A 22762-nucleotide genomic window follows, 5' to 3' on the forward strand; every position below is an offset into this window, starting at 1 on the left:
CCCTTGTCTTCCACAGCTCGCCTTAGCGGGCATGGGTGTGGACCGGGACACAGCCAATGAGTCTATACTCTTGTTGGGGAGCCTATCTCCTACAAATTGCGACATGGCTGTCTGGGAAATGATGCCATTCCCGCTGTGGTGGCTGTGCTTGGGGAGGGGGGGGCGGCCTTCAATATCATCTGGTTTGCTGCACACTTAATTAACCCCACAATAAGTGCAAAAAGGGTTTTGGTGCACATTCCCATAAGGCTAATAAGGAGAATACTCCTGTACTGATTTTGTTGATGGTGGGGTGTTGGCCACTCCTCCCTCGGATGGTGGCATATCTGAGTTTGGGGGCTCCGTCTGCTTCCCTGGTGACATCTGGGGAGGAGAGGAAGTCCCAGTACATGATTGATTATAATAAGGGTATTGAACTTATCTAGGCTCCCTGAACTCGATCTTATGCTCATTCAGTCCTCTTGTGTGCAATCTAACGACTGCGCTTGTCTTTCTCACAAACCCACTCAGTACCCTTTTTATAGGTGACTGAACCTCTAGAAACCCTTTTTTCTTTCTCTTTTCATTATTAGGTGGTGTAGCAGGCCTACCTCCACTTCTGGTTTCTTTGCTTCACTAGTTCTTGCTTCTTTCTCTTCCACTGTTCTCGCTCCTGTTTCTCTTCTCTTCTTTTCTTCTGCATTCTTCTTCTCCCTCTCCCTCCCCCCCTTTTTTTCTTTCTTTCTTTCTCTCTCTTCTTCTCCTTCCTTCCCTACTCCCCATTTAACTGCTCACTCATTCTTTATGTTGGTGACAGGGTGTCGCTATCTCTGTCAAACTCTCGCTGTACTGTTCCTAGTTCTAACCCTGGTCTTGTCTATTTCAGATTTCACACATTTGACAATGGCTACAAGTTCCGCTGTTGCTTCTACTCATCCTCTCTCTGTGAAATGTATCTCCATGAATGCCAAAGATCTCAATGTGCCGGAGAAACACTCCCAAGTTCTGTCCACATTGGCTAAGAACAAAGCACACATTATTTTCATACAAGAAACACACTTTCGCTCACTTGCGATTCCAAAGCTCACAAATGCCAAATTCCCTACGGTGTTTCATGTCACTAACCCACACTCTAAAACTAAAGGGGTATCTGTCTTGCTCTCCAAACACTTCCCTTTTAAAGTCTCAGAATCTCTGATTGACCCAGAGGGAAGATATGTCTTTCTGAAGGGGTCATATGCGTCTTGACAGATTACCCTGGCAAATTTGTACTGCCCCAATGAACAGCAAGTCTCCTTCTTGGTGTGTGATTTGCTGCTCGAGTTTTGAGAGGGCATGCTGATCATGGCGGGGGGGACTTCAATGTCCCCTTATTCCCTCTGGTTGATACATCCTCGGGCACCACTACTCTATCATATCGGGCCTTGCAACAAATTAGAATGAAACTACACAAACTCTCGCTTCACAACACTTGGCGAACATTCTATCCTAGTGGGTGAGACTATACATTCTTCTCCACACCTCATCAGAAATACTCGAGGATCGATTATTTTTTCTTGATTCAACCTGATTTATCCATTCTTACCCAGGCCACAATAGAACCCATGTTCCTTTCTGATCATCATCCGATCACCATGACACTTACTTTTCCTGAAACGACCACCACCAAAATTTGGAGACTTAACCCTTCTCTTTTAAAAGATACGAAAAGGATAGAAAGTATTCTCATGCTCGGTGCCCAGTGACAGCGGCCATCATCCCTGATCAGTGTAGGATGCCAAGCCCATTAACACCCAAGGACAACCACCTTCACAATGTTGATCACGCCAACATAAGATTTATATCATATCTACTTTATTTGACCTTTTGGTCATATTCACCTTATATACTCAAGGTATCACAAATGTTTATACTCTTCTACATGTGAGCGGTCCATGTTGAGCCACTGACTGGTCATCGTGGTGCCCTGTCGATTCCTCCGGGCAGCTACTGCTACTATACTCTTCATACTCTTACGGAGCTCCATGCCCTGTCCGGGCTCTGGGAAAACTTGGGCATCCCTCCACACGGTAGCAATAGCGTTTTTATCCGACAGATCGATCCAATCCACTGGTTGGACACAAAGGATACACTAGGTGCTCTATCTGGTAACTTTGGGTGACCCCTGAGGAAGGGCTTTCACGCCCGAAACGCGTAGGGTCGGTTCCGGTTCCATGATTGCCCTATGTACCTAGGTGTCCACATCCTGGTTCGGTATTCGGTCTGTCAAATGCATGCAATTTTAATGCCCTGTATGTGTATTTGTGTTTCTTTCTATATTGTGTTTTCACTATATGTTCCTTTGTATCAATAAAGTTATTTTTTACATAGTATACAGTGTCTAGCGGCATTTATAGTCCCATACCTCAAGGGGAACTTTTTTTGTATTAAAAGATACGAAGGACATGGCATGCATCTCAACTTTCTTAGATAATTATTTTAGAGAAAATAATACTTTGAAAACTATTGCCGTGATTTTTTGGGAAGCACATAAATGTGTGGTGAGAGGGGAACTCCTATCTATGTCGGCTGTAGCCAAAAAAGACCATCAAGCTTTGATCCAGTACCTAATATACCGCATTAGCTCCTTGGAAAAAATGCATAAAAAAACACAGGCACAAACTACCTTAAGGGACCTTGAGCATACTCACTCCCTTTTTTTAGAAGAATTAGGCAAACGGAATCTACGCCGCTACGTCTTTAAGCAGAAAATATTTTACGAACAGGGTAATAAGAGCGGTAAACTACTGGCTAGGGCTATTCATTCCCTTGAGCCAATTTCACACACCCAGACCACACGCACCCTCCTAATAGAGGACTTTCTCTCCACCTATGGTTTCACTGCTATTCCGACACAGAAGGCGACAGAATTAGATCAACCATTCACCTTAGCTGAATTGGAGATAGCCCTGAAACAAATGAAACCAGGTAAAAGTCCAAAAAACGTGTAGTAATCAGCACAAACCAAAATAATCAAAAACAATATATATATATATATATATTTAAGGCTGCAAGCAATCACACAGTGAGTAAAAATAAATCAATATTGCTGCGCAAAGTGATTAAAATCAATCAAAAATAAATCAATGACAATAATATCATTAGTGTGAATCATACAAATGAATACAAAAAAAAAATGTGAATGAAGGTGAACTGAATATTCACGATATAAATATACAAAAGTGCAAATGCAACGGAAAGTGCGAGTGCAAAAATGAACAAAAAGTGCAATTGCCAAATGATCAGAAAGAAGTCCCAAACCCAATACTAAACAAGGAGAGGGTCTTCCAAATATCCCAATCAGTTATCCAGTGAGGTAAATGTGAGATTGTGCTCCAAACACTTCAAACTGGTGCTCTCAGTGACTGGTGCTGGAATGGCAGCTCACCTCAGGGATAGACTCATAAGAGTCATACAAGCATCGGTATTATTAAATGGACTGCCTGTCTTTTTCACTCCGCATCTTCAACCTCCCCTGAGCCAGCTTTCAGGGTGCGATGACACTCAGCAAAGGAAAGGGAGAGGAATCTAATGCTCTCAGTTTTAAATATTTATTGCAAGAACCAAAAGTAAAGCACTTACATGAGCAGGCACTTCAGACGGGCTGCAAACAGCTGATATGGTATACGAGGCAAACCTTCCTGGGTCTGATGTCCAACGAGTAGGCCCCTCCCCCGTACGCATTACGTCATGTGACTTCGTCAGTGGTGTGGAGCCTAAATCGGACGTACAGCCTAAATGGTGCAAGGAGAGGAAGTGACCGCCCTACTCCTGGAATCAATACTCCATGTGCAGCGCCATGTCAGCACCACTAAAAGCACTCTGCATGACAGCGCGGAGACGCCAGCAAACTGCACAGCAGGCACATCAAAAAGCAACAAGCATCTCACAGATACCTTGTTAAAAGCTTGTCATACATTATTATAGGATAATAATCTTATAGATATATATCATATAAATAAATAAATAAATCACAGGAGCCTACTCACGTCAGTTCCCAGGAGGTTACCACTATGTCAATGTTAACTCATGAAATGCCTCCTATCATCATACAATCTAAAGACATTTATTATTACACTCTGGCATAAATACATAATAAATACACAATAAAAATCATCATTAATATATATCTAAATATGTCCTCAATAACACAATGACCTAAAATTAAAATAATATTTCATAAAAATATATTTATATATATTTTTATATAAATGGGCCACAAATTATATATAAATATAACACATAAATGGACCATATATAAAAAGCGTATACAAACAAGATTATTATCCTCCTCAATACATATAATTTATATTAAATCTGTCTAAAATAAATATTTAACATCAATAGTATACCAGAAATTACTTAAAAATAATTATAAAATAGATAAAAGCCTTCTAATGTAAAAATATTTCAAGGAGCCTATTTGTCAATTGTCACAAATAAAGCAGTTGAGGTCAAACTCAATTTTTAATCCTCTAGGTGCCAAAACCTTAGTTTCATAAATCCAGTACGACTCTTTTCTGCTTAATTGTTGAATATTATTCCCACCACGCCAATGTTTGATCACTCGTTCAATCCCCCAAAATTTGAGGGAACTGGGATATCTATCATGAACCATTCGAAAGTGCTTGGAGACATTGTGTGTCAGGGTGCCTTTTTTGAAATGTTTTGATATTTTTTGATATGTTCGCCGACTCTCACACTGGGGCTTCTAGATGTGCGTCCTATGTATTGAAGCCCACAGCATATAGATCACCCCTATAGTAGCACATGTTATCAGATCTTCAGTTGGGTATTTTCTACCTGTACTCTTAGACACAAACTCTTTTTTCTTTTTCTGATTTGTAACTGAGTGCCTGCATGCTGAACATCTACCACATGCATGAAACCCAGCGACAAATGAGAAAAGTCCCTCCTTCCTGTATATGTTGACAAAAAATTCCCCTAGGGGTGGGACTTTATAGGCACAATAGTATAAAATAGAACATATATGTATAAAAGATTTATATTTATTGAGTACACATAGAAAAAAATACAACAATAGTTGGTATATGCATTAAAAACAAGCAATGCAAGCACACTGTGTGTATGATGAAAACAGAACCTCAATCAACAGGACCAGATATCCGACGCGTTTCGAGGTTTTTATGACCCCCTTCGTCGGGGATAATACTGGCATCCTATATGGTTGGTTTTCACAAATACAAGGGAGCTTGCAGGTTTAAAAACAGGGAATAGAGGAGCTACGACCCAGACAATGCCGTGTGTTCAGTGATGAGAGTTTTTTCTCCTTATTATGTATATCATACAGGAGGTGGGAAAAGAAGACTAGTGGCCACAGTGCCTCCTAATTCAGGGCAGCTGGAGTCCAATTGTTGCTTAGCGGGATGGGACTGGCATAAGCCTGTCCAAGCTTTAAATTCCTCGGGGATCAGAGAGCTGCCTGGACTAGCCTTCTCCCAGCAAATGGATCGCCTTCCTGTATATGGGAATATCTATTACCCCTGGTGCCAATTTATCTTTAGGTAAAAAGTCCAGGCCCGGATGGACTAACTCTCCAATATTACACAAATGCTTCCCAGATATCTTGCTTCCTCAGTTACTTCATACCTTCAACTCATTACAAGATACCTCGACTCCCTTAGACCACCTTCTCGAGGCACATATTACAGTCCTCCCTAAGGAAGGAAAGGATCCCACACGTACATCCAACTACAGACCAATATCACTATTGAATGTGGACATTAAACTTTATGCTAAGATGCTACCCAATAGAGTGGCAGTACCCAATAGAGTACTGCCATTCCTTCCTCCACTGATTTTGCTGGACCAGGTGGGGTTCATGCCTGGCAGAGGGGCCAGGGACAATACGATCAAGGCCATATATATACATCGCTGGCTTTCATCCTCTACTCAGCAGGGCTTTTTCTTGTCACTTGATGCTGAAAAGGTATTCAAATGGGTGGCCTGGGATTACATGGCAGCGGTGCTGCAATCAGTGGGACTGGGTCCTCATATGTGTGCCAGTATTCTGGCTCTATACTCCACTCCTTCTGCTAGAGTGAGGGCCAACGGTGACCTGTCGGATGACTTTCCTATCAGGAATGGAACAAGGCAGGGTTATCCACTTTCCGCTTTAGTATTTATACAAACTTTAGAACCCTTTTTAACCCCTTCCTTAAACTGATGGCGGAGCAGTGCATCCAATGTTCTGGGACGCCGTCATATAACGGCGCACCAGAACAGCATCTCTCGCGCGCCCCCGGAGGCGCGCAGAGCAGCAATCGTGGCCACGCCGTGTTGCTATGACACGACGCAACCCCTGATCTTGGTAAAGAGTCAATGACATGACTCTCTACCCATGTGATTAGCTGTGTCTAGGGTTGAGCGAACACCTAGATGTCCGTGTTCGACGGGTTCGGCCGAACTTTAAAAAAAAGTCCGGGTCCGTGTCCCGGACTTTTACCGAACTTTTCCCGGACGCCGAACCCCATTGAAGTCAATGGGGACCCGAACTTTAAGGCACTAAAATGGCTCTAAAACACCAAAGGAAAGGGCTAGAGTGCTGCAAATGGCAGCAAAACGTAATTAAGAGCATGGCAAGTGCTCTGCAAACAAATGTGGATAGGGAAATAACTTAAAACAACAAAAAAAAACAGAAAAATAAAACAATGTTCTTCTTCATCTCTGAAGGACGAGGCCCATATGGAGTAGGAGGGAGGTTAAGGTGGTGGTGGATGTGGCGGTGACATAGGCGTGCGCACAGGGTGTGCTGGGTGTGCCTGGGCACACCCTAATCACCTAGGGCACATAGCATTGCCAGTGAGGAGATGGGAAAGATCTCCCTGGGACCTGCTCTGCTCTATTTCTCCTTGCCTACAGGTACATGGCCCCGATACATTACTCTCCCTGCTGGCAAACACATGCATGTGTATTTCAACTTTGGGGTGCACACCTTAATGCAATAGGCTGCGCACACCTATGGGCGGTGTAGGTGGAAGCGGCGGTGGAGGAGGACCAGGGCCGGATTAACAGCATCATGGGCTTGGTGCTGAGGATTTTGAAGGGCCTTAGGGCCGTGCCTTGCCATGCACCCAGAGGAGGAAGGGTGCAGCCATGCATGCCTAATTCAACATGGGATGCTGTCTCTGAAGCCCATAAACACATCCATGCATCGCCAACTGTCCCTCCTTGTCCGGCCTTCACGCTGTGTGGGGAGGTTCTGAGGGTGCTGCCTGGGGAAGCGAGCATAGAAGCCAGACTTCTGTGTTTACAAGTGACAGAAGAGCGGTAACAGTGAATATGGCCAACCCGGGGCCTATATAAAAGGTAGGGGCCTGGAGCTGCAGCTCCAATAGCCCCTACATTAATCTGGCCCTGAGGAGGAGGACGAGGTAGCCAACACTGCTTCTTTTCACAAATTTTAAATGAGGGTACACCCCAAAAGAGTGAGAAAGAGCAAAAATGGAACAATGGGTGGGTAAGGTCGGTATCCATTGCTATTCTGCATAAGGTACGGAAAAGTCCCGTGGGATCCATGCCTGGTTCATTTTAATGAACGTGAGCTTGTCCACATTGTCTCTGGACAGGCGGCTGCGCTTGTCTGTTATAACGCCCCCAGCCGTGCTAAATACCCGTTCAGATAATACACTGGCTGCAGGGCACGCCAGCACCTCCAAGGCGTAAAGGGCAAGCTCAGGCCATGTGCCCAATTTGGAGACCCAGAAGTTGAAGGGGGCAGACCCGTCATTCACTACATGTAGGCGTGTGCACACATACTGCTCCACCATGTTGGTAAAATGCTGCCTCCTGCTAAGACGTTCCATCTGAGCTGCTGGTGCTGCTGTTTGTTGTGGCGTGCTGACAAAGCTTTTCCACATTTCGGCCATGCTAACCCTGCCTTCTGAGGTGCTGGCGGTGCCCTGGTTGCGTTGGCGACCTCCTCCTCCTCCTCCTCTGCCTTGTGCTTCCACTGTGGCCCCGCTGTCAGATGGGAATGCCAGCAGCATGGCGTCTACCAGCGTGCGCTTGTACTCGCGCATCTTGCGATCGCGCTCCAGTGAGTGAATTAAGGACGGTACGTTGTCCTTGTAACGGGGATCCAGCAGCGTGGCCACCCAGTAATCAGCACAAGTTAGAATGTGGGCAACTCGGCGGTCGTTGTGGAGACACTGCAGCATGTAATCGCTCATGTGTGCCAGGCTGCCCAGAGGCAACGAAAGGCTGTCCTCTGTGGGAGGTGTATGGTCCGTGTCCTCTGTATCCCCCCAGCCACGCACCAGTGATGGCCATGAGCTGGCCTGGGTGCCACCCTGCTGTGAACATGGTTCCATCTCCTCCTCCAGCTCCTCCTCCTCCTCATCCTCCTCATCCTCCAGAACTGTGCCCCTGCTGGACAATTGCGTCCCTGGCGTTTGCGTGTGCAGGAACCCACCCTCGGAGCCCCTTGCGAATGACTGCCCTGAAAGCCTTGGAAATGTTACCTCTTCATCCTCCTCCTCCTCCTCATCCTGTGCCACATCCTCTTCCATCATCGCCCGAATTGTTTTTTCAAGGAGGCATAGAAGTGGGATAGTTAAGCTGAGAACCGCGTCATTGCCACTGGCCATGTTGGTGGAGTACTCAAAACAGCGCAACAAGGCACACAGGTCTCGCATGGAGGCCCAGTTAAATTAAATAGCGGAATAGAAAATATGATCCAAAAAAAGTGTATGTATATCACACGTACACAACCACACTAGGCCCCAATTACTATTGTTTGTACCCCTAAAAGGCTAGATGAGGAGTAGGGGGAGTATGGAACAGGCAGCACCCTCAAACCTTCAGAAGTATGAGATGAACCCCAACAACTTGGAAAGGTGGATCTCTCTCACACGTACCGACACAGACTATCCCGCAATTCAATTGATCCTCAAAGGTTTTTATTGAATAGCGGAATAGGAAATATGATCAAAAAAAGTGTATGTATCTCGCACGTACACAACCACACTAGGCCCCAATTACTATTGTTTGTACCCCTAAAAGGCTAGGAGTAGGGGGAGTATGGAACAGGCAGCACCCTCAAACCTTCAGAAGTATGAGATGAACCCCAACAACTTGGAAAGGTGGATCTCTCTCACACGTACCAACACAGACTATCCCCCAATTTAACTGATCCCCAAAGGTTTTTGATTAAATAGCGGAATAGAAAATATGATCCCAAAAAAGTGTATGTATATCACACGTACACAACCACACTAGGCCCCAATTACTATTGTTTGTACCCCTAAAAGGCTAGGAGTAGGGGGAGTATGGAACAGGCAGCACCCTCAAACCTTCAGAAGTATGAGATGAACCCCAACAACTTGGAAAGGTGGATCTCTCTCACACGTACCAACACAGACTATCCCCCAATTTAACTGATCCCCAGAGGTTTTTGATTAAATAGCGGAATAGAAAATATGATCCCAAAAAAGTGTATGTATATCACACGTACACAACCACACTAGGCCCCAATTACTATTGTTTGTACCCCTAAAAGGCTAGGAGTAGGGGGAGTATGGAACAGGCAGCACCCTCAAACCTTCAGAAGTATGAGATGAACCTCAACAACTTGGAAAGGTGGATCTCTCTCACACGTACCAACACAGACTATCCCCCAATTTAACTGATCCCCAAAGGTTTTTGATTAAATAGCGGAATAGAAAATATGATCCCAAAAAAGTGTATGTATATCACACGTACACAACCACACTAGGCCCCAATTACTATTGTTTGTACCCCTAAAAGGCTAGGAGTAGGGGGAGTATGGAACAGGCAGCACCCTCAAACCTTCAGAAGTATGAGATGAACCCCAACAACTTGGAAAGGTGGATCTCTCTCACACGTACCAACACAGATTATCCCCCAATTTAACTGATCCCCAAAGGTTTTTGATTAAATAGCGGAATAGAAAATATGATCCCAAAAAAGTGTATGTATATCACACGTACACAACCACACTAGGCCCCAATTACTATTGTTTGTACCCCTAAAAGGCTAGGAGTAGGGGGAGTATGGAACAGGCAGCACCCTCAAACCTTCAGAAGTATGAGATGAACCCCAACAACTTGGAAAGGTGGATCTCTCTCACACGTACCAACACAGACTATCCCCCAATTTAACTGATCCCCAGAGGTTTTTGATTAAATAGCGGAATAGAAAATATGATCCCAAAAAAGTGTATGTATATCACACGTACACAACCACACTAGGCCCCAATTACTATTGTTTGTACCCCTAAAAGGCTAGGAGTAGGGGGAGTATGGAACAGGCAGCACCCTCAAACCTTCAGAAGTATGAGATGAACCCCAACAACTTGGAAAGGTGGATCTCTCTCACACGTACCAACACAGACTATCCCCCAATTTAACTGATCCCCAGAGGTTTTTGATTAAATAGCGGAATAGAAAATATGATCCCAAAAAAGTGTATGTATATCACACGTACACAACCACACTAGGCCCCAATTACTATTGTTTGTACCCCTAAAAGGCTAGGAGTAGGGGGAGTATGGAACAGGCAGCACCCTCAAACCTTCAGAAGTATGAGATGAACCCCAACAACTTGGAAAGGTGGATCTCTCTCACACGTACCAACACAGACTATCCCCCAATTTAACTGATCCCCAGAGGTTTTTGATTAAATAGCGGAATAGAAAATATGATCCCAAAAAAGTGTATGTATATCACACGTACACAACCACACTAGGCCCCAATTACTATTGTTTGTACCCCTAAAAGGCTAGGAGTAGGGGGGAGTATGGAACAGGCAGCACCCTCAAACCTTCAGAAGTATGAGATGAACCCCAACAACTTGGAAAGGTGGATCTCTCTCACACGTACCAACACAGACTATCCCCCAATTTAACTGATCCCCAAAGGTTTTTGATTAAATAGCGGAATAGAAAATATGATCCCAAAAAAGTGTATGTATATCACACGTACACAACCACACTAGGCCCCAATTACTATTGTTTGTACCCCTAAAAGGCTAGATGAGGAGTAGGGGGAGTATGGAACAGGCAGCACCCTCAAACCTTCAGTATGAGATTGTGTTCACTGTACCCCACAAAGATTGAGTTCACTGCACCCCACAATGATTGTGTTCACTGCACCCCACAAAGATTGTGTTCACTGCACCTCACAAAGATTGTGTTCACTGTACCCCCCAAAGATTGTGTTCACTGCACCCCACAAAGATTCTGTTCACTGTACCCCACAAAGATTGTGTTCACTGCACCCCAAAAAGATTGTGTTCACTGCACCCCAAAAAGGATGTTGTTCACTGCACCCCAAAAAGGATTTTGTTCACTGCACCCCAAAAAGGATGTTGTTCACTCCACCCCAAAAAGATTGTGTTCACTGCACCCCACAAAGATTGTGTTCACTGCACCCCAAAAAGATTGTGTTCACTGCACCCCAAAAATGATTTTGTTCACTGCACCCCAAAAAGGATTTTGTTCACTGCACCCCAAAAAGGATGTTGTTCACTCCACCCCAAAAAGATTGTGTTCACTGCACCCCAAAAAGATTGTGTTCACTGCACCCCACAAAGGATTTTGTTCACTGCACCCCAAAAAGATTGTGTTCACTGCACCCCAAAAAGGATGTTGTTCACTGCACCCCAAAAAGGATTTTGTTCACTGCACCCCAAAAAGATTGTGTTCACTGCACCCCACAAAGGATTTTGTTCACTGCACCCCACAAAGATTGTGTTCACTGCACACCAAAAAGGATTGTGTTCACTGCACCCCAAAAAGATTTTGTTCACTGCACCCCAAAAAGATTGTGTTCACTGCAGCCCAAAAAGATTGTGTTCACTGCAGCCCAAAAAGATTGTGTTCACTGCAGCCCAAAAAGATTGTGTTCACTGCAGCCCAAAAAGATTGTGTTCACTGCAGCCCAAAAAGATTGTGTTCACTGCAGCTCACACACAGAAAAATGGATGTGGATCACTGACACCTGCCTATCTCCAATCCCACACCACACAGCAATATCGATTGTAGTTTGTAGAACACAGTTTCCCTAAAATTCAGCAGACTCTGTCCCTAACAGGATTGAGAAGAGATCGTAGATCAGGATTGAGTGCAGATTCACCCCACCCCCCACACAGCAATATCGATTGTAGTTTGTAGAACACAGTTTCCCTAAAATTCAGCAGACTCTGTCCCTAACAGGATTGAGAAGAGATCGTAGATCAGGATTGAGTGCAGATTCACCCCACCCCCCACACAGCAATATCGATTGTAGTTTGTAGAACACAGTTTCCCTAAAATTCAGCAGACTCTGTCCCTAACAGGATTGAGAAGAGATCGTAGATCAGGATTGAGTGCAGATTCACCCCACCCCCCACACAGCAATATCGATTGTAGTTTGTAGAAGACACTGACCCTATATAATTCAGCAGACTCTATCCCTAAAATGCCTACAACTCGCCCTGCCTAAACACTCCGACCTGTCCCTCAATTCTATCCGGACACAAATGGTTTTTTCCTGCCTATCTTTCCCTAATCAGCAGCCAGCACGTTGATGTGTGCTCTGTCCCTGAATCTAAGCAGCATAATGACGCCGCTGCGGCTGCCTCGAACTTATAAAGACTTGGTCACATGCTTCAGACGGCCAATCACAGCTACTGAGACATTTGCAGGCATGGCTGGGATGGCTTAAGGCACACCAGTTAAACGATTGTTGATTGGCTGTTGAAAGCCCGCCATGAAAAGAGCGCCAAAGCATGCAAAACCCGGAAATAAAACGACCGAACACGGATTTTTACCCGAACATACAGTAAAGTGTCCGTGTCCGTGTTCGGGTACAAAAAATCCAATTATTCGGTACGAACACGAATAATACAGTCCGTGTTCGCTCAACACTAGCTGTGTCCAATCACAGCCAGTCACATGTAAATGAGGAAGTGCCAGTGTAAGGCGAGGAGAGCTGATCAGTGGCTCCTCCTCATAGGGGAGAAAAAGACAGAAAATCAGGGCACTGATCATCAGTGGCAATACCTTATCTGGGAATGCAGATTCCTGCTAAACTGTACTTTCGAGTCCTTCTGGAGAAGATTAGGGGAAATCCTGGAATAACCTTACTGTGTCCTGGTTTGGGCACGCCGCCTTAGTCAAAATGAACATCCTTCCGCGGTTTCTGTATTTGTTTCAAGTCATTCCGATCGTGATTCCTCCCTCCTTTTTTCTTCTTTCGGAAACAGCTATTCCTGCTTGCTCTGGCGGAATTCATCCCTATGCAGAAAATACGCACGTCTTACCTTCCCGAAGCTCAAGGGGGGAATTGGTCTCCCTGACCTACATCGGTACTATATGGCTTACGAGGAAAGTGTGGACTGGTGTGTCCACTCCCGTGAGAAGGCATGGGTCTCCCTAGAAAACTTGTATAGCATCCCCTTTCTAAATCTAATTTCCTGGCATCTGCCTAGGCGAGTTCCATCGACCCTTACAGACAATCTGACTATAGGCCCCACCTTGGTGTGCTTTGGCAGTAGAATGGCCGCACAGAGAGGTTCTGGCATTTTTCCTCAAAGGACAGCTCCGCACTTATGATCAATTAAAGGCCCTTTCTAACTCAGGAACTTTCCCTTTCTGGGGGTACTTACAGATACGCCACTTTTTATCACACTCAACCAAGCTTACCACATGGTCCGGGTCCCCTACACAATTTGAGAAAGCGCCCCCCAGAGACACCTAGTTTCCACCATATACTCTATACTAACATGTTCCACACCCATACCAACAGATAGCTTGAGGCAAGCATTGGAGAGAGATCTCCAACATGCCATTACTGATGAAGAATGGGATGACATCAATGACTATATACACAAAGGCTCTCTAAATGTGGCCATTCAGGAAAAACGCTACAAGATTAGGTCACACTTGTATCGAACTCCTGCACTCCTACATAAATTCTCACCACCACTGACGAAGGTATGCTGGACATGTGGTTCGGAGGTGGGAACCTTACTTCACATCTGGTGGGGTTGTGATATGGTTAGGCCGTACTGGAAGATGATCCATGACACTATAGCGGAAATCACCACTTACACACTTGACCTCACACCTGAATAATACCTTTTGCACCACACTTCATTATCGAAGAAAAAGTACAAAAGATCATTAGCCATTTACTTGGTCAATGCGGCTAGACTACATTGGCGATCCATATGTGTCCCGATGGCAAGGGAATGGCTCAAGAGGGTTAATAAAATAGAGGAAATGGAGGAACTGATTCATATCTCACAAAATCGCCTACCGAAATTTACATCCAGCTGGTATTGCTGGTCTCATTTTAAAACCACCAAAGGTTACAAAATTCTATCTAGATAAAAGGAAAACTCTTTAAACGATGTTACATAAGTACACAGGGATCTATGGACTGAAGAATTAGTCTTGCCCCTTACCTTTCTACTTTTTCCTTCCCTCCACCCCCCCTCCCCCTTTCACCTTTTTTTTCTTCTCTCTATCTTTCCTGTCCCCTCTCTTCTCTCTTCTATTTGTGTGCCTTACTGTCCTCTTCCCTTTCTGTTCTCTCTCATTTTGATGCCCAAACTAAGAAAACTCAAATGGGAAACTAGCCAGGACAGGAATCAGATAGTGCATACTCTGTTGTTATGTTCTCAAAGACCTGGTGGTTCCCTGGGGGCTTATGTTAACTTTATACACACCTTTCGACCCTACATCCATTATAAGAACTTACAGCTCTATATCACTAAAATTTTGCTACAGTTTGGTTAATTGTTCATATGCATTATACTGCCACTTTGTGGATTTCTCTGTAACCTTACTTATGTTACATGAATTATATGTTATCTGACTTTACTTTCAATAAAAACTGTTAACGGAAAAAAAAAAAGTGTGATCTTTGTGTCAAAACAGTGAACTTTAATATAGCTCTCCCAGCAACATATGCATGCCTTCCTTCCGTTCCCCCACAGCTTTAAAGATAAATCCATAGCTGGATATTGCATACTAGCTCATTATGAAACACTTACCTTAGAACGAAGCCCTCCAGTTGTGCCCGCACACCGCTTAGACAGCTGACACCTTCCCCGTTGTTTCTTCTGGGTTTGTGGGATCCGGCGCTGTGGTTGGCGGGAGCCGCTGTTTGCGGCACAGGCTCTGTAAGCCGGACCTTCAGAGCGCATATGTCGATAACGATTCCCAGTACCTACAGGTAAGCCTTATTATAGGCTTAGCTGTAGGTACAATTAAACAAGAAGACTTTACCTCCTCTTTAAGAGTAACTCTTCTTAGTCATTCCCCTAAATCATCATAAATGTTTTTTTTATATTTTTTGGCTTTTTTTTTGTACACGTCAAAAATACAGGAAGTAAGGGGTGGTAGGGAAGATGGGGAGGGGGCTTGGATGAAGGGAGTAGGGATTAGACAGAGAAGCCTGGCAACCACTAGACCTATATGGAAGAAAGACTGGTGGGAGTTTTTGCATTTAGATGAGGGATGCCTCATGCCTCCACCTCTCACAATGCCACTTGCCTTCTTTTTTTGGGGGAAGAAATGTGATATATATGGTTGTTATGATAAGGCCCTAGGGGATACAGCTTTTTTAAACATTTGTAATAGTATCTATGCTGTGGTGTGTACGAGACCTATATGGTTTTTTATTGTTTGTTTATTTTATGAACGTTGTTTTGGTTTTTCATTGTGATGTATTGTCTTTGTAACTTTTTTTCTCTAAAATGAATAAAAAGAATTTAAACACAGTATAACTTTTATATTCGCAGAATGTTCACGCTGCTTAATATGCCACAGTTCTATATGTGGATGAGAACAGTCATTTTGGGAAATTAACATTGGCAGTAATAGCAGTCTGACGGGTTTAGATTTTCTTGTTATTTCTACTTAATAATTCACTGCCAATAGCAGAGATAAAAAAAGATAACCCAGGCACTCCCCATTAATGCATAGGAGGCCGTAATAGGTAGATTAGTTATTTTGTACAGCAGTGGATGTGCATATCGGTTAAAGGTAGAATCACTACAGGTGGTTCTTGACAATATGTGAACAAGCAGACTCTCTTGGACGTAGCCAGCATTTGCATTGTGTTACACGTGTTCACTTTCCCCTAACACCTCCAGCATATATTTACTGCTAGGATTTGAATGTCAACTTTTTTATTTTATGTGTTACAGGCCAGAGACAAGGCCTCATTTGTTGCGCTCCTACAGCTGCTTTAGATTATTCCATTGGTCTTCATGTATAACACATTATGGAATGTATAGAGCTAGTGCAGCACAGAGTGTGTATTTAAATCTTTTATTGTTTGCAGCTAGTGTGGTGATCAGCTTGACATGGTTGCTTAGCTTAACTACATATACCGTATATGTTAAACATACAGTAAGATGTGTGTATATAGGTGTGTAATAGTAAGTAGAGGGTTAAATGATATGTGTTATATGTGGCCTATATACTTGCCTAAAAAAGATTTTAGACCAAACTTTTTATTTTATTGCCTGACATAGAATCTGGCAATATCTTAAACATGTAATTCTAACAGAAAGCTAGTTTTATATTGCTGGTGCTGCAGTTTCTCATGTTTGAAACTTTAGACTAATGTAAACTGATCCTGGCTCTGATTTATGACCAAAACCTAATTTGTACTTTCAGCCTGTCTAAGCCAACTACATGGTGTTTTCGCTTCCATGTCCCCTCTCCCACTCATCCAACTCTAAAAAAATCATAAATGGCTAAAGGAGCACAGGAATATTTTACATTACCTACATCTGGTCTCCCTGTGATTATGGTTATATTTGCAACTACTAGAGGGTTGAATTACTAAAGGAAAATAGACTATTCTCTTTGTAAGTGACGTTGCAGTTTGCATGGAAATTTTCCCTGAAGCTTAGTGAATTAGGCGAAGCTCTGCTGACTTCCATCATCCAATCATGTGCAAGCAAACATTTTTTTTTTAATTTCCCTTGCACATGATTGGGTATTCTTTGCAAAGTGAAATTTTTTCCACATTCGCTAAGCTCTGGAGAAAATTTCATTGCAAATTGCAACTTCTCTTGCAAAGGGAATTGCCTATTTTCCTAGGTACTGTCCTAGGACGTTGATCATATGATGTCACCTAAAGGGGAAGATCGGACATTATGCACAGCTGATGAGTGGCTGACAGTCCTTTAAAGTAAAAGTAAAGTATAAAGTAATGTTGGCTGGTAGAATTTAATGGCAGGAGAGACAACGACTGGAGTAGATCAGCATTTTTGTTCCACAAAGTATGATTCTTCTTGGCTGATGAGGATCTGCATCACTGAAAGATGTCATTGTCGATAGATTTACATAATGTGATATATATATATATTTTTTTTAATGACTTGTCAAACTGTGTGGTGTATTTATCTACAGTTTATTTCTTTTTTGTGAATCCAACAAGCCTTCTGCCTGCAGACTCCCACAACCCCCAGACCAAAATCAATCTCCCCATGTTGAAAGCATGTGGTCTGGTATAGTTCAAGAAGAAATAGGGTGCATGCTCAGAAGAGGGTTTGCTATGAATGTGGGTGGAGACACCACACTTTGTTTTTGTGGGGTTCCCCTTTAAAATTTATAACAGGCTCTCAACTAATGGAGGAAGCAGACCTTTCATTAACTAGCCCATCCTCCTTTCATAGCGTGCTTTTCATAGGGGGAAGCAATAGTACAGATTTTATAAATAATGTCGGGGGCAGAAAGGAGAGGCATAGTCTGCATTTTTGAGAAGTGCCTATGACATGTTCAGCCACTCGTATTAACCGCTGTACCCCTGGAAAGTCATAGATGTGGGGGGATCTGTTGGGGAAAAGGACTGAAGATTTCAACAAAAATAGCAGCCACTAGAACAAAAGACACCTTTCATTCATTGTAAATACTCTCCCTGGTGCTGATTTAAAAAAATAAAGCTCTAAATTAAAGCTTTAAGAACATTTGATATGAAGTGTTAAAGAACAATTGACCAATAGCGAAAATAGCCTAACCATTCGATCAGAAGAGGGAATTCTCTGCAATGTAAACTAAGGGGTGTTATCAGGGCCCAGATTTGAGCCTGGGACCTCTTCGGTGTCTGGCTGTGGCTTTCCTTGCTTTACCACCTGAGATGCTGGACAGTGCCCGGCACGATCCCTTGGATAACCTTATTTTGTATTTTAGTTCTAGTGAACCTTGTGCTCCTTGCTCCCCCTATGAACTATATGTTTAGGCCATGTCTCTGTACTTCCTGTTTGCCAGATTCTTGTATTCTCCTCCAACTAATATCTTGCTTTTTACGCTCCTGCTCCTGTCTGTATCTTCATTACCACTTGTTACCGATCTTTGACTTTTTCCTCAACTATGCTTCCACTTGATCCCAACCCGTAACCATTTGTTACAAATCTTTGGTTTGTTTACTGCCTATGCTTCTGCTTGAGTCTTCCTGAGGACTGCAACTTGGTACTAGCGTGTAGAGTATCCCATTTCCCCCATCAGGAGCTCTTGTGAAGACCAGCTAGTGCTTAGACCCCGTAACTCAAGTGAGCCTATGTCAACCTCCAGGGGGACCTACTTGTGCAATTATCCTGCTAGTTTCTGTGTGAACCTTTCCACTGCTATAGCTACTGAACTCTGAGCCTGATGCCAGAGCATGACAGGTGTATTTTTAAAAAGTGGCAGAACTATACATCCTGTGAAATCACATGTATATTCATTTTATGTAAATGGGGGCTAAAACGAATGTTACGAGACTATTTTCTCTCCAGTTCAAATGTTTTTTCAAGACAAAGCTGGGGTCAGTACACAGGAAGTCACAGAATACAATTAAATCAAGGCAAACCAGGAGCTCACAGAAACTGGGAAGTTGCTCAGACAATGCAGACTGCACTGAGCATGTCTTAAATAGGGAATCAAACTGGGAGGTTGGCCAGGAAGTAATAGAAAGGAAAGGAATATAAACCCACAGTAAAGCAGGTTATGCACAAAGGTGAGCACAGAAGCTAAACAGCAAATATGACCAGAATCACAGGTCCAGCATAACCAACGCAGCAAGGAGGTAAGATTTTCACAGGCAAGAAACTGCAGGCTAAACCGTGAAAGCCCCCCCCCCCCCTTTTTGCAAGGTCTCCACATTTGTTTAGAGCCAAACTTGAGAAGAACCTTATGATGAAATGGTTTCACCAAAGGAAGGGGGTGGCAGAAACATCTGTAGCAGGATTCCAACTTCTTTCCCCAGGACCATATCCCTTCAAGCCAAAGAGATAAAAAAGCCTCTCCATGGAGCAATAAAAATTCAAGATTTGCTTGACTTCATACTGATTGGTGGTATTGATCATTGGAGAAGGATGATGAGAAACACTGGAAAGCCTACTGATGATGTACGGTCTCAGGAGAGAAACTTGGAAGACATTGGGAATCCTTAAATGTGAAGTGAGATGGAGCTTGAAAGTGACAGGACTGTCTGGCACAGGATTGTAAAGGGATCAATGAAACAAGGAGCAAATTTTATTAAGGGTAGCCTGAAACAAATATTCTTATTGAGAGCCAGGTAGAAATTTGGGACTCACACGGCAATGACAATCAGATGCTACTTAATACTGGAAAGCTGCCAAATGTAAGTTCAACATGACATTCAGAATCAGCAGCATCAAATTACCTGGACAAGGCATTAGTGCAGCCGTTTTTTGAACCAGGGCGAAAGGTAATTTCAAAGTTAAACCTAATAAAAAAGAGAGACCCTGGTGAAAAAGGATTGTCCACCAGCGGGGTGTCTCTCGGCAGCCAGAAGCTCCTGGTAATCAGTCATCATCACCTAATGCTTGTTGCAGAAAGAGTATTTAAGCTCTGCCTGTTCTACCCCCTTTGCCTTGGTGTTTGTCCATGTGCCTCTGACCTGTGTTCCTTCATCCTGATCCTGGCCCTGACACCCTGACCCTGCATCCTAATCCTGATTCCTTACCCACCTGCCTGTTCCTACTCCTATATACCCTCTCCCTGTCCTGGCTTGCTCCCTGCTCCTTCTGCCTAAACTTCTATGTATGACCCTGGCTCTGACACCTACTACACTTCTCATATCCTGCTGTCTGTATATATTTAATTTAGGTAGTTGCTCATTGTTTGTTTAATCACTTATTAAAGCCTCTGGTTTTGGGGTTGCTTTTATAGTTTTGTTATTCACTTTATTCATAATACATTACACTATTTTACATGATATTTGTGCCTGGTGTTCTCTGTGCACACATTTCTGGTCATGCCTATTTTACAGGATACCAGCATTCGGTGTCCTTGACACCCTCACACTGAGGTGGATTACAAGTACTGAAGATTCTTGTGATTAATATAAATCAGGATACAGTGTGGAGATCCCTCCAGTAGATACCGTCATTCTTGCAGCACCAGTTTAATAAACAGAAGTTCCTGATCCCTGATGGTGTAATTTCTTTCAGCATCCAAAAACTTCTTAGAGAAGAAGGCACAGGGACGGAGCTTGTTGTTATGCACTTGGTGAAAAACAGCCCCCACACCCAAGGGTGAAGCATCTGTCTCCAAGAATAAGGGCTAGAGAATGTTGGGACATTTAAGAATAGATGTTGAGAGAAAGGCAGTTTTGAGTTTGTGGAAAGCCTTGATTGCTTCAGAAAGCCAGGTTCTGGCATCAGTACCCTTCCGGGTCAGAGAATTGATTGAGGTCACCAGAGTGGAACAGCCAGGAATTAACTGGCCATAGAAACTAGTGAACCCCAAAAAGCACTGTGTTGCTTTCAGACCAGAGGGCTGAGGCCAGTTGGAGATGGTCTGAAGTTTGGCTGGGTCCATAAGTAGCCTTTTGTCTGTGACCATGTAACCAAGGAAAGGGACATGGGTTTGCTCAAAGAGGCATTTCTACAAGTTTGAGTACAGGCAGCTGTCCCAAAGACACGAAAGAAGCATGTATACGTGCCGACAATGAGTGTTCAGACCTTGAGAGGAAAAAAGTTTATTGTCCAAAAACAGAGTTTTATGTATGCCACTTTGGAGAAGTTATTGGAGAAATGGCAGGCCGCTAGTTAGAAATAAACTGAACACTGATGAAGCCTCGGCAAGCTTTTGGATCACCAGAAAAGCGAGGCAGCAGAGGTAACTGGAGTTCTGAGGGCCTGTTCATCATTAGAGGAACAACGGAAGCCGGAGCAGCAGGAACTGTAGCAGGAGTAGGAACGGAAGGAGAAGGAGTGGTTGGGACCTGCAGCTGGTCCAAAATGGGAGGACATTTCCTGTAAACATTGCATGATCCACTCTTGATAGACCAGCTGGATGTCAATTCTTTGTGCCAAACACTGAAGTTCTTCATGTAGGCTGCAGTGTCTCTGAGGAGCTCATAGCCTTAACAAACTGTTTCTGTGGTAGTAAGTCCTTGTAGAACTCCAACCCAGGGTACCCTAGGGTGCAGAGCCTAAGCCTCAGCTTGCTTCTTCTCCAGGGCCCCTGATGGTGGGGATGGACTTGCAGCAAGTTGGAACCAGGTCGTAGCCCCCAGGTACACCATTTGACGACTACTTGTGTGTGCATAGTACAGATGAGAGGAGACAGAAGAGGATCTGGAAAATAAGCCGAGGTTAAGGCGGGTGGAAGGCAAGCAAAAATGGCAAAGACAAAGTCAGTACAAGGGAAGTCAGACACAGAATATAGGTAATGCAAAGCAAACCAGGAGCTCAGAGAAACTGGGAAGTTGCTTAGGCAATGGGGGCTGCACTGAGCATGTCTTATATATTGAAGCAAACTGGGAGGTAGGCCAGGAAGTATCAGAAGGGGAAGGAATATAAATCCACAGTATAGCAGGTGACACATATAGGTGAACACAGAAGCCAAAAAAACATGTGAATAAAATCACAGGTCCAACAGAACCAATGCAGCAAGTAGGTAAGGATTTCACAGGCAGGAAACTGCTGGTTAAATTGTGACAAATGAGTTTGTTTCTTTCTTGGTATATGTTCTATAGTTTAAAAGATTCATCATTAAAATTTCAATATAGTGTTATAATTCACCTCCTATTCATTCTAGCTCTTACCCATAAACTTGTAAGTTGCAGGTTTGTGAGTAATGAGAGAACAAATGAGTAGTATATGCCATGATATTTCAAATACATCAAGTAACAACTAACAACTAAGATTTTTTTTTTTTTTTTACAAGAGAAACATTATGACATTGATACTTAATACTTGGTATTATTCCAGAGCCTTACTGCCTGAACGAGTACATTGTTTTATGGAAAATGGATAAGACACATCTTTCTTTGTGTAATTAGGCTGTTAATATATCCTGCCTTGAAACATTACTTGATAACCTGAGGCTATATTGTATGAAGAGCGCCTGAATTGACCTCAGAATACAATATGATTTTAAACTGTTTTTCTCATTATTAATACATGAAAAAAAAAAACTGTCTGGCTGCAAAATACAATAAGAAATTGCCATATGTTTGTTTGCTCAGTTGTCTTCCTTTATTTGTGTGCATCTACAACTGCATGGATTTATGAAATTTTATGGTATCCTGGTACCATTGTTATATTTTCCCAGTAGCTGTAAAAGTGGCTCTAAAGGCTGAAGGTTTTTGACCATCAAAAAACTTCTGTGTGCAAATGACCCCCCCAGCCCCCCCACCCACTGCTGTATTATGGCCTAGGCCGACAAGGCCTAGGCCTAGGGCGGCACTTTGCGGGGGGGGGGGGGGCGGCAAAAAAGCCGCCCCCCGCATAAAAAAAACCCCGACCC

Source organism: Pelophylax lessonae, assembly GCF_965119305.1.
Source record: "Pelophylax lessonae genome assembly, chromosome: 5".
NCBI classification, from domain to species: domain Eukaryota; kingdom Metazoa; phylum Chordata; class Amphibia; order Anura; family Ranidae; genus Pelophylax; species Pelophylax lessonae.